This window comes from Megalopta genalis, chromosome 8 (genome assembly GCF_051020955.1).
Source record: "Megalopta genalis isolate 19385.01 chromosome 8, iyMegGena1_principal, whole genome shotgun sequence".
NCBI classification, from domain to species: Eukaryota; Metazoa; Arthropoda; class Insecta; order Hymenoptera; family Halictidae; genus Megalopta; species Megalopta genalis.
In genome coordinates, this window is record NC_135020.1 from 12,172,621 (window position 1) to 12,183,666 (window position 11,046).

General features: G+C 39.8%; 1 protein-coding gene across 3 annotated transcripts in view; it reads right to left on the reverse strand.

Annotated features, from left to right (window-relative positions):
* DAAM (disheveled-associated activator of morphogenesis-like protein) overlaps nt 1-11,046 on the reverse strand; it is a 151,120-nt gene that overhangs the window by 98,700 nt on the left and 41,374 nt on the right. The window lies entirely within an intron of this gene.

An 11,046-nucleotide genomic window follows, 5' to 3' on the forward strand; every position in this document is an offset into this window, starting at 1 on the left:
GGCAATCATGGGATTCTGCCGTTTCCACGGATTCCCCATCGACGACTCAGCCACCGCGAGGAGGAAGATCTTGGCACCGGTTCAAGCATTCGTTATTCCTCGCACGCTCCGCGGCCGACCCTCTTCGTCCCGCTCTCTTTTTCGCGGTGCTGCACCCGCAGCCGGCGACCGTCTTTCCTTCGGCTATTCGCGATTTTAGGAGAGAGACCGCGGCAACGGGAGAGAGGGACGAGAGCCCAGAAAACCCGGTTACATCGTACAACTCGCTGGCATTTGCATCTGAATCGGCGGGGCCGTTTCAGAAAGCCTCGAAATTCGTGGTTTTCCTGCTTTCGCGGCGCGCAGACGCTCGCGATCGACGCAAACCAATAGATTTGTACTTATTTGTACTATTAAGTTCTGTATCTTTTCGCTTCTCGGGGCTTCGAAAGCTCCCGAATATCGAAGACAACTTGCTCGATTAACCCCTTGCATACATCTGACGACTGAAACTCGTCATGCACTTGTTTTGGTTGAGTTACGGATGACGAGTCTAATTCGTCATTCAAACTTCTAATTACTATGTATATTATATCCCTCAAATAAGAGTGAATTCTCGCACAAAACCTACTGCCTTTATATACTATACCGCGCATCAGCAAATTAAAGATCCGTTCCAAACGGGGTATTGCATGAAGTATTATTATAGTTAATCAATTGGTAAACGATAAGATGATACTTGGACGATCGTCTTTGGAAGAAAACAAATTTGCCACTCTGAAACGGAATTTTCATGTTTAATAAGTAATTTAATACTTGAGAAGTGGCTGAACAAAAAGTAAAATGTTCAGTTTGCAAATCGTTAACTGAACCAATCCATGGCCGCTCTCATTTGAAGCAACTTTTTCCTTTGCAAAAAATGGATCGTTCCTTACACTCGAGTGGCGGCTCACATTACTGTACAATAATGTCTCCCTTACTGACGCTCAGCTTGTGCACAGAAATGGACAATTTGGGAAGAGGAGATACGATTATACGATAACCTCGCGACTCGTTTTTATAGTCGTTGACAATCGACAACCATACAAAAACGAGCAACAAGGCTCGAACAATCGTGTCTTCTCTCCCAAAATTGTCCACTTTTGTGGACAATTTGAGCGTCAATTAGAGAGACATTACTATACCTGGCAGAAGAAAGTTTACGAGCTATTTGATTCTCTTGCTGGATTTACGCGCGCGCGTGAGACTTTATGTTTGTTCTTTGCGGTAAATGGCCGACGAATTGCCGGTTCTCACAGTGGTTCGCGCTTCGGAAAATGCTTTCCGATGGTGCGGCAGTTTGCTTCGGGAACCGCGGTCTCCGATACTTTTGTGTATCGGGTGTTCACGGTGGCCGATATTTCACTGCTGCTGCTGCTGTTGCTACAATTTTCAGTGGCCGCGTCTCGTTCCTTTAACCCTTTACACTCGAGAATATTTCAACTGTAAAATGATGACGTTGGTTTCAATCTACAGTACTTTCATATTGTATGATCGTTTTTATTGGATGTTTTTATTGCAAGTTGAACGTGTTGGCTTATAGGAGACTTCTATTTTTGTTTGAATTTACCGAATACAAACTCGAATAATGTGGAAATTCTTTTAAAATATAGTATAATAATTGTTAGTACCGCCTCAGAGTCGCCAATCGAGAGCAAAGGATTAAGATTAGACGCTCATCTTTTTATTAGCACATCGAAAGCGAGACGATGCGGTGACACGTTTTTTGCCCAGATGTTCCATTTTTCCATTCCATCCGTTTTAGATACGAATGCGTGTCTTTAGAAAGTATTTTTCTGGTTCTGTATGTTACAGCCAACTATCTCTAACAACTTTGACGACCGCGGCAAACACCTCGAAAGTTTCATCGAATTAAAGTATTTTATTCGGTGTAATAAACATTGCACAGCAAATTTATGTCGCATGCGTTACTTTATCAACATTCCTACCTCTTGCGAATTTTAATGAAATTAAGAACATTATAATTAGACTAGCGAAGAAATTAATTTACGAATATTACATTTCAAATAATTGTCATCCACGTGTTGGTGTCGCGGCGGTCAAAGTATTAATAGTGTAATTATAATACACTTTTTTTAATAGTGCAATTATGATACACCATATTAATAATATAAACGGGATGTGTAATTATAATACTTTTGCACTATTATAATAAATAGAATTGCACTATTTTAATTATTATTTAGTTTTATTATAATAAAACTATAATTGCACTATTTTAATAGTGCAATTATGATGCACCTTATTAACAGTACAAACAGGATGTGTGGTTAATAATTAGATAGATTTGGTTAATAATATAATTATGATGCATTCTTCAAAAATGTAGGCTAAACAGATTTTTATATTTCAAATTTTCGCGAAGTCACGTCTACGTGATTCCGGCCGTCAAAGCGTTGACATTAATGAAATCGAATATTTAATCGGGAAACTACACCATATCGATGAAATCCTCTTCAAGCATGAGTTCACACTCTAATTAAAGTTTCGACAGATAACATTTTTACGTTCTTCGAAGTTCTATCACAATATTCAACTTTATCTCTTCAAAATTAATATCGCATTTATATTAATATCGCTATTTATATTAATATCGCGTCAATAATCTACAGGGTATCCCAAAATTATGGTACTTACAGAAAATGTGGAGTTTTCATTACGTTGTGTGCTTTAATCGAGTTCATTCGATCATAAGAGAGGCTTCGTGATTTCGATAAGTTTGAAGTAAAAAATACAGGGTGCCCCAAAAATGTCTCGTAATCTGGAAATGGGTGGTTCCTGGGGTTATTTGAAATAACTTTCTCCTTAGCGAAAATGTAATCCGCGGCTTCGTTTACGATTTATCAACGAAAAACAGTGGCCAATGAGAGGCGAGATTAGTTCACGCGAGGCGACCGAGCCAATGAGCGGTCGAAGCCCAGTTCCGCCCATCGGCTCGGCCGCCTTGCGCCAGCCGAGCTCGCCTCTCATTGGTCAATGTTTTTCGTTAATAACTCGTTAACGATGCCTCGGAGAAAATTTTCGTAAAGGAAAAAATGATCTCAAACGACCTCAGGAACTCCTCATTTCCAGGAAGTACCATAATTTTGGAACACCCTATATAATAATAATAAAAAAAACTTTTAAAATGGTAAACGTGTTCCAAGAAAGACAAATGAATTCGGAATTTGCGGAGAAGTCTGATCCGAGAAACGTAAACTAAGCTCTCGCAATTAGTTCGGCCAAATAAAGGAGACAAGTTCCTGTTACCTAAATCCAGTTGTCATGACGACAACCGCCCACGTGCCCGGGGATGGGAACAATGAAATTCTGGAAACGAGAAGAGGCGTGGCCACCGTGGTTCGCTGCTGCGATATTTACGACGGCGGCCCAGGGGTCAGCGAATTAGAAATAAGTTTACCGTTAGCGTGGAGCGGAGTTTCGCCCGTTTGCAAAAGCAACGAGAACTTCGTTAGCGACTGGCCATTATCGCGGCGATGCCGCCGGTTTGTATTCGGAAGAATCGCTTCCGTGTTCCTCCTTGAGCATCGCGCGGTTTAATTGTAACACACCGAGGCAAATGTTTACGAGCGTCACGTTCTCGTGACTTTCTCGGCTCGGCTCTCTTGTCAGCCGATGATACGGAACATTTACGTCGCCGATTTGCTTCCACCTTGCTCGCTGCTATCCTTCGGACAATCCGACGTTTAAATGCCGTTTAGAAGTCGCGATCGAAATGCTAAGACGCTGAGGTTACTTTGACTCGCACTAGGATTCGTGAATTTCCAAGTGTCCCATGTGGAAACGGTGTTAAGTTTTCTGTCTCTCGTAGCATTCGAATCTCTAAGTTGAAATGGTTTTTTGTTGTGCATATCTTTTCTATTTTTTAATATTTCAGTTTTCGAACTTTACAATTTTCAAGTTCTTTAGCTCTTTCTATTCGACTGGTGACTTCGATTCGTCACTTAAAATTATTTTATAACGTTTCAAAATAATTTTAACATTGTCAAATTTGTTTATATTTTACAGGATATGTTTATATGTTTATAAATATAATATATTATACATTACATTATATTATACATTATATTATTACATTATATTATGTATAATGTTATATATAATGTTTTTTAATTTATTTTAACAGAAACTGTTAAAAGCGTAATTGTTTCACGAGTCACAATATTCATCAATTGAATTTTTTATATAATAATATGTCATATATATATTATTGTATTATATTATATTATATTATATTATATATAATCAATAATATAATAAAATATAATATATATAAAAAAAGTATTGTTTCTACTGGAATTTGAACTAACAGATTAACCCTTTGCACTCGAAGCCATTTTAACTCATACAATTTGAAATATTCTGAATCACAAAGGCTATTTTTAATTCAGAATTAAAATGGCTTCGACTGCAAAGGGTTAATCTATTAATTCAAGTTCCAGTCGAAACAATACTTTCATTATCAGATATTTACAATTAAATAATTGATATAAATCCTACTAAAATCAAGCTTTCCAACATTAATCGCACCTAATATTTGCAATTCGAATGAAACTATGTTCAGAATTGTTTACATAGTTGACGTTCGTTCGATCACAAAAATAACACGTAGAAATTACGAATGAACGTATAAATATGCGAGAAAATCGATGTAGGATAATTCGACCAGCAATTTCCAAATCGCTCTAAAATCTCAGACTACAAGTGCTAGCCTAACCGAACGATACTCTTCGGTGTGAAACATCCCGTATAATCGACCATATAGTTTGCAAGACGATTTATGCGGCAAGAAACGGCGCGGAACCATACCGTACGGTCACTTTAGAAATAGTTCAGATAAGTTTAAGCACCGGCTCGAAACGAGTTAATATATTTGTCGTATGCCGCCATTCCGCCATTCCGCGTGGACGACCGCATGCATCCACGTCGTCTTTGGTCCTCGACGATTTCGTTTTCTCGCTGATAACGCGCCGGGGATCCGGCGTTTCCAGGCCGTGCATTAGCCTCGAAACAGTGATCCGCCGGAAGATCTAATCTGCGAATCGATCAGGAACGGCGCGGCGAGACCTTTCTCTAATTTCCGACGATGATGGAAATAGCCGAGGGACTCTCCGGTCCCGTTAACGAGAACCAGTTTCGGCGCGGCGAGATCGATCCGCCGGAATCGAGGAAGCGAGAGATACGAGAGAATTCGTATTAAATATCCGTTCGCCTAACCCTGCCGCCGTTGTTCGGACTGACGAGAAAGTGGTTTCGACGGCTACTTGTACTTTCCATGCCCGATTCCCTTGGAACAGGAACGCGTCCCTAATAGACGAAGATCTCGGCACCGCGATCTCGTCAGCTGATAGAAAGCGAGTACACGTGACAGATTTACAGTCGTGTTATCCGCGCGTAAACGTCGATCAACGAGCCGCGGAAAAAGGGAAAAACTTGCCGCCGCGTTTCTGTTTCTGCGGCAACGTGTCTGCCGTGCCTTTATTGCCGTCGATCGGGGACGGTGTTCCGATCGGGTCTAATCGCGATTAGCCTAATTACCGACTCAATTTCATCGGCCGGTTTATTCTCGGCTCCGCTCGGGACCGTGTTCCGCGGATATGCATTCTTCATTAGGGATTAAACAGGAACTGTGTAATTCGAAGATTTTCGTGCAGATCGTTCTCGTAATAAATTGCCGTTGGAAGACAGCGTCGTCGACGAACGAACATGCGAAACGACTGAAGATAGCAAACGTTTGCGAATGCGTGACATTAATTTGTAACTTTTGAAATTCGTTTTTGTTGTAATATATTGACCGAATTGAATGTTACTAGGATTTGTAGAGTACGAAATAGCTGGACGAATATTTCCTATGGTAAATTGTCACTTCCTTGTCATTAATTTCGGTGTCATTAATTAAATGACTTCGATATCGTGCGAAATTTTTCGCATTAATTATTCGGCACTTAGAAATAGCTGGACCAATATTTCCTACGGTAAATCTTCACTTTTTAGTTTCGGGGTCATTAATTAAGTGACTTCGATATCGTGCGAATTTTTTCGAACTAATATTCGGCACTTAATGTGTTAAATTAGCGTCGTCGCATGAAACAGAACATTCCGACAATACAATATTAGTCACTAACGGAAGATAATGCCAATTGTCGCAAAAACTGAGTTTTCACGATTTTCGATCAAAAGCTCTGAGAAATTTTGACATTTTTCAACGCGTGCAGCTTGCGTCTGCGTTAACTGATATCGATAAAATTTTCAGTGCGCATATACCGAGTGAGCCGGAAAAAATAGTGTCACCTAATATGTTCAATATTACCTGCTGTTTCAGTCGATACAGTTTCTTTCATTATACGTTTACGCTCTAACATGGTACACCATCGAGACTTATCGTGATGCATATGCATTCGACCTTGTATTAATTAAAATTTTGGTTCCGAAATACGTGGGTAAAGTATCTGCAGAAAATTGGCACGTTTTAGCTGTCTCAAACCATTATTTAAACGTGTTCACCTGCTCACGAAATAATATTAAACTATAAAAATCTATATAGAAGAAGCCACAGAACGCTGTTACAGTGATAAATATGTTAAACAATGATTCCCGTTAAAGCACAAGACGCATGAACTCAGAGAAAGTATATTCTCTACCAACCCCGCAGTATATTTAACAAGAAGGAAGCAAATTGTACAGTCTCGACTAAGAATTGGGCATACTAAAATAACACATCGGTGCATACTCTCTAAAACAGACAAACCAATTTGTAGCAACTGTAACACTGAGCTTACAATGGAGCACATCCTAATTGAACGTCCAGTGTACAATATCAGAAAAAAAGTAAAAATGCCCGATACCATCAAAGAATGTTTGGACAACTACGAACAAACAGCAAAAGTTACGTCATACTTCGAAGAAACCAAATTGTTCAGCGAAATTATATAGTAACATAAGAAGCCTAGACTTAAACAAAAATGTAAAACATAATGCAAAACTATTGTATATTACACTAAATGTAACCTACGTATGTTATTCCACAAGCGGTCGCTGATTGCTATTAAGCAGACGCGACATTAAATAAATGAATTAAAAAAGAAAGAAACAAGACACACTCGTAACTTTACAATTTACATTTGTCTCAACATTGATTCTCGTCACTCCCAGAACGAACGGAAAAACCATCGCTCAAAGTAACCGATGCGACCGAAGGTACCAACATAGATCGATACCAATGGTCGTGCATTTTTATTCAGCCGAGGCACTAAATTCTAGTTGCAAGCGTTCCGAATTGCGCGCACGAGAATCCTTGCGATCTAGCAAGCAACGTCGAAGACTTGCAAGCTATCGTTTCCGCCAGCAACGTTAGACAACCTCCCGTCTGTCCAACTTTTCGATTTCCGATGAAAATCGTCATAGGAAGCTGAGAATCGTGACGAGACTGTCAAGGAACAGCACCTGCGCCGCGTCCTGGTCGCGTCCGAAAGCGAGTGTCGTAACGCGCGACCGGAAGACGATGTAAATGGAAAACCATGTACGAGTGAAAGATTTTTCGTAATCGCGGCTTGGGGAAACTCCTGTAACACTTTTGCCGTTCCCGGGAAAAGGAATGAGTCGATGAGGTCTTTATCGGCGGGCCGGTTCCCGCGTCGTGTTCGATCCCGCTCAAGCTTCGTTTTATTGGCTCCGCGGGCTGATATCTTAAGTAGTTAATTAATGCAACACCACGGGCTCGTCACCACTCCCCGCTCGCTTCTTCTCGCGTTACATAAAGCCGAGAAGTGGCACGGGCACGGAGAGACGCGACACCGGAACGGTATTCCGCGTTGCACGCGTGTCACGTGTGCGTCTCTGCGGGCTCGACGAGGCGTCGATGATCCTCGATGAGAGAGGATCTTCTCTCCGGCACAGCAGACATGTAGCATAGTCCGCCCGGAGTGCACCGGAACGACGCGTCGGAATGACGTATCGCGTCTGACTTGCGGTATTTCCCGACGTGGCTGCGCCGTGAAACTCGACGACGACGATAGCTGGATACCGATCTGCGACAGCCCGGCACTTCCGGAAAAACTCGATTTGTTATGTTTCGAACGCAGAACGCTGGTTCTGCTGGCGAACACGTGGACCCATACGGTTCTCGTTTCTAATGGTGTTTGGAGGTCTTTCCGGCTCCTTTCCATCGTTTATGTTACATAAAAAGGAAATCGTGTTCTCTACTTGGGATCGTTGCTTTGTGAAATTTGAGTACGTCGCGCGTATTTCTTAGGCAGATTACTTGGACGACGGTTTAACACTTAATTTTAACTATCCAGGTTTAATTAATTCGATTGTTTTGACTTTGTGGAAATTTTTTAGTGGTCGATTGTCGGCGCTGAACGTGTTGAAACACCGCTGAATATGAGTTTTGAAGGAAAGAATTACGTGACAGTTTTGGATTAAACGGTATTAACTATTTTAGCAGTTGGAAATGGAAAACGTATATATAATAGTATACGTAAAATATTTATTAACACTGAATCTTCCGATACTTCACGTATGATTATTCCTTCCGCGACCGGTCAAATGACCGGACTTTAGCACAACTTATATTTTTTAATATAGAATGGAGATAATAGTCAATTTGATAGTATAAATATATAATTTCTTTTACTCGGAAGTGTACAGGGTGTCCCAAAATTATGGTACTTCCGTACTAAATTAGTGACTCTTGAGGTCATTTGGAGCAATTTTTTCCTTTGCGAAAACTTTCTCCGAGGCGTCGTTCACGAGTTATTAACGAAAAACACTGACCAATGAGAGGCGAGCTTGGCTGACGCGAGGCGGCCCAATGAGCGCACGAAGCCCAGTTCCGTTCATTGGCTCGGCCGCCTAACGCCTCTCATTGGTCATTGTTTTACCTTAATAACTCGTAAACGAAGCCGCAGTTTGCATTGTCGCTAAGGAAAAAGTTGCTTCAAATCACCTCAGAAATCCCTCATTTTCCGGAAACATCATAATTTTGGGACACCCTGTATAATGTACATTTTATTCGAAGTTTCGCATCGCTTCGGATACCGATCTCGCAAATAAACACCGCGAGGCCGATAAGCGAGCGAGAAATGTAAACACTTGGAGGTGCTGTAAAGCAGTTCCTGGAAGACTCTTTTCGGCTAAAATTATGCGACAACTGCATCATGCGTCGTTTGTAACGACTTTGTAATTTCAGAATTGGGTCTTTGAGAGAATTCTATCACAAAACGCGCGCGCGATGTACAGTAATGCCTCCCTAATTGACGCTCAGATTGTGCACAAAAATGGACAATTTGAGAAGAGGAGATACGATTATTCAAGCTTTGCAGCTCGTTTTTATAGTTGTTGACAATCGATAATCATAAAAAACGAGTCACAAGGCTCGAACAATCTTATCTCCTCCTCCAAAATTGTCTATTTTTGTGGAAAATCTGAGCGTCAATTAGAGAGACATTTTTTTCTCAGAAAACAAACAATAAAAGAACAAGCGAATATTGAGAAATGCATTGTACGTATATTTTAGGAAAAGTCGTGAAAGTTAAAGGCGATGCAATAACGTTATAAGATAAAAAAGAAATTCTAATCGAAATTTTAAAAACGTTCATTTGACCGGTCATCGTAGGAATAATGTTAAAATCTCAGTTATGCGAAGAAACTTCCATGAAGTGCAATGCAAGTTTCCATTCCACGAGATAACAATATTTATGCATCTTTTCTGTGGACAGTCTAATGGCGGTAAACGAAGTTGCGCTGCGAACAGTATTTTGTTTGACTCGGTACACTGTTAATTACAAGAGTAAATAACTCGTTTACCAAGCTAGAAGACTTTTAATCCTCGTCCGGCCGACCCTGGGTCACGCTTAATGTGAAAAGCGCGTAAACAATGTTACGCTCATTGTGTACAGTTCCTATCAGTATTCAACATAGAGGCGAACAGTGAAGAGAGAGAGAGAGAGAGAGAGAGAGAGAGAGAGAGAGAGAGAGAAAGAGAGAGGGGAAGAGAGAGAGCGAGAGAGAGAGAGAGAGGGAAAGAGAGAGGGGAAGAGAGAGAGAGCGCTGTGTATAAAATACTATTCCATTTCTTTGTAAAATTTCGCTTTAAATAATATACTATATTGCGACATGTCGAAAGAACATTTCTTAAGCGCGAACGAAGATGCTGTCTTTGGACAATCAGAAGAGCCTGGAAATAGTGATAATTCTTCTGATAACCGTCATAGTTTTCAAAGCGATATTTATTCGTAAAATTCACACAAACGATGCTATTATGTGTAAATAAATTATGAGGATGACAAATAATAAAACAGATAACTTTCCTGTATTCTGCACTCATTTTATTGTGCAATCCTTTAAATGTATGATAATAAATGTAATAAATAATAATCTTTTAGATGTATAATAATACATAATCGTAAAAGGAGAGCTGTTTTCGTAGTATATGTATATTAGTATGGGTCCAAAAATACCCAGGGTCGGCCGGACGCCGCCTGGCGGAAGGTCGGACGTCAGAGGGTTAAGTATAATATAGCAGTTCTAGCTATTGAAAATAATATACTATAAACTGTGCTAATTGTTTTCCTAATTAAATAATAATTTATAATAATAATAATTTTCCCAATTAAACGAATTGACAAAGTGTTACAGTAAATTCTCCCTAATTCTCCCCAGTTTTTGAATGAAAATGGACAATTGGGAAAGATGAATGTATATATATATATATATATATTGTCCATTTTTGTTTAAAAACCGGGGAGAATTAGAGAAAATTTACTGTAACACTTTGTCAATTTGTTTGATTGGGAAAATTATTATTATTATTATAAATTATTATATAATTAGGAAAACAATTAGCACAGTTATATATATAACTGTGCTAATTGTTTCATATATATATGTATAACTGCGCTATATAAATATAGCGAATAATCATTCGAGACTCGTTTTCATAGTTTCCAATTCTCAACAATTATAAAAACGAGCTGCAGGGCTCGAAATAATCGTACCTCGTCTTCC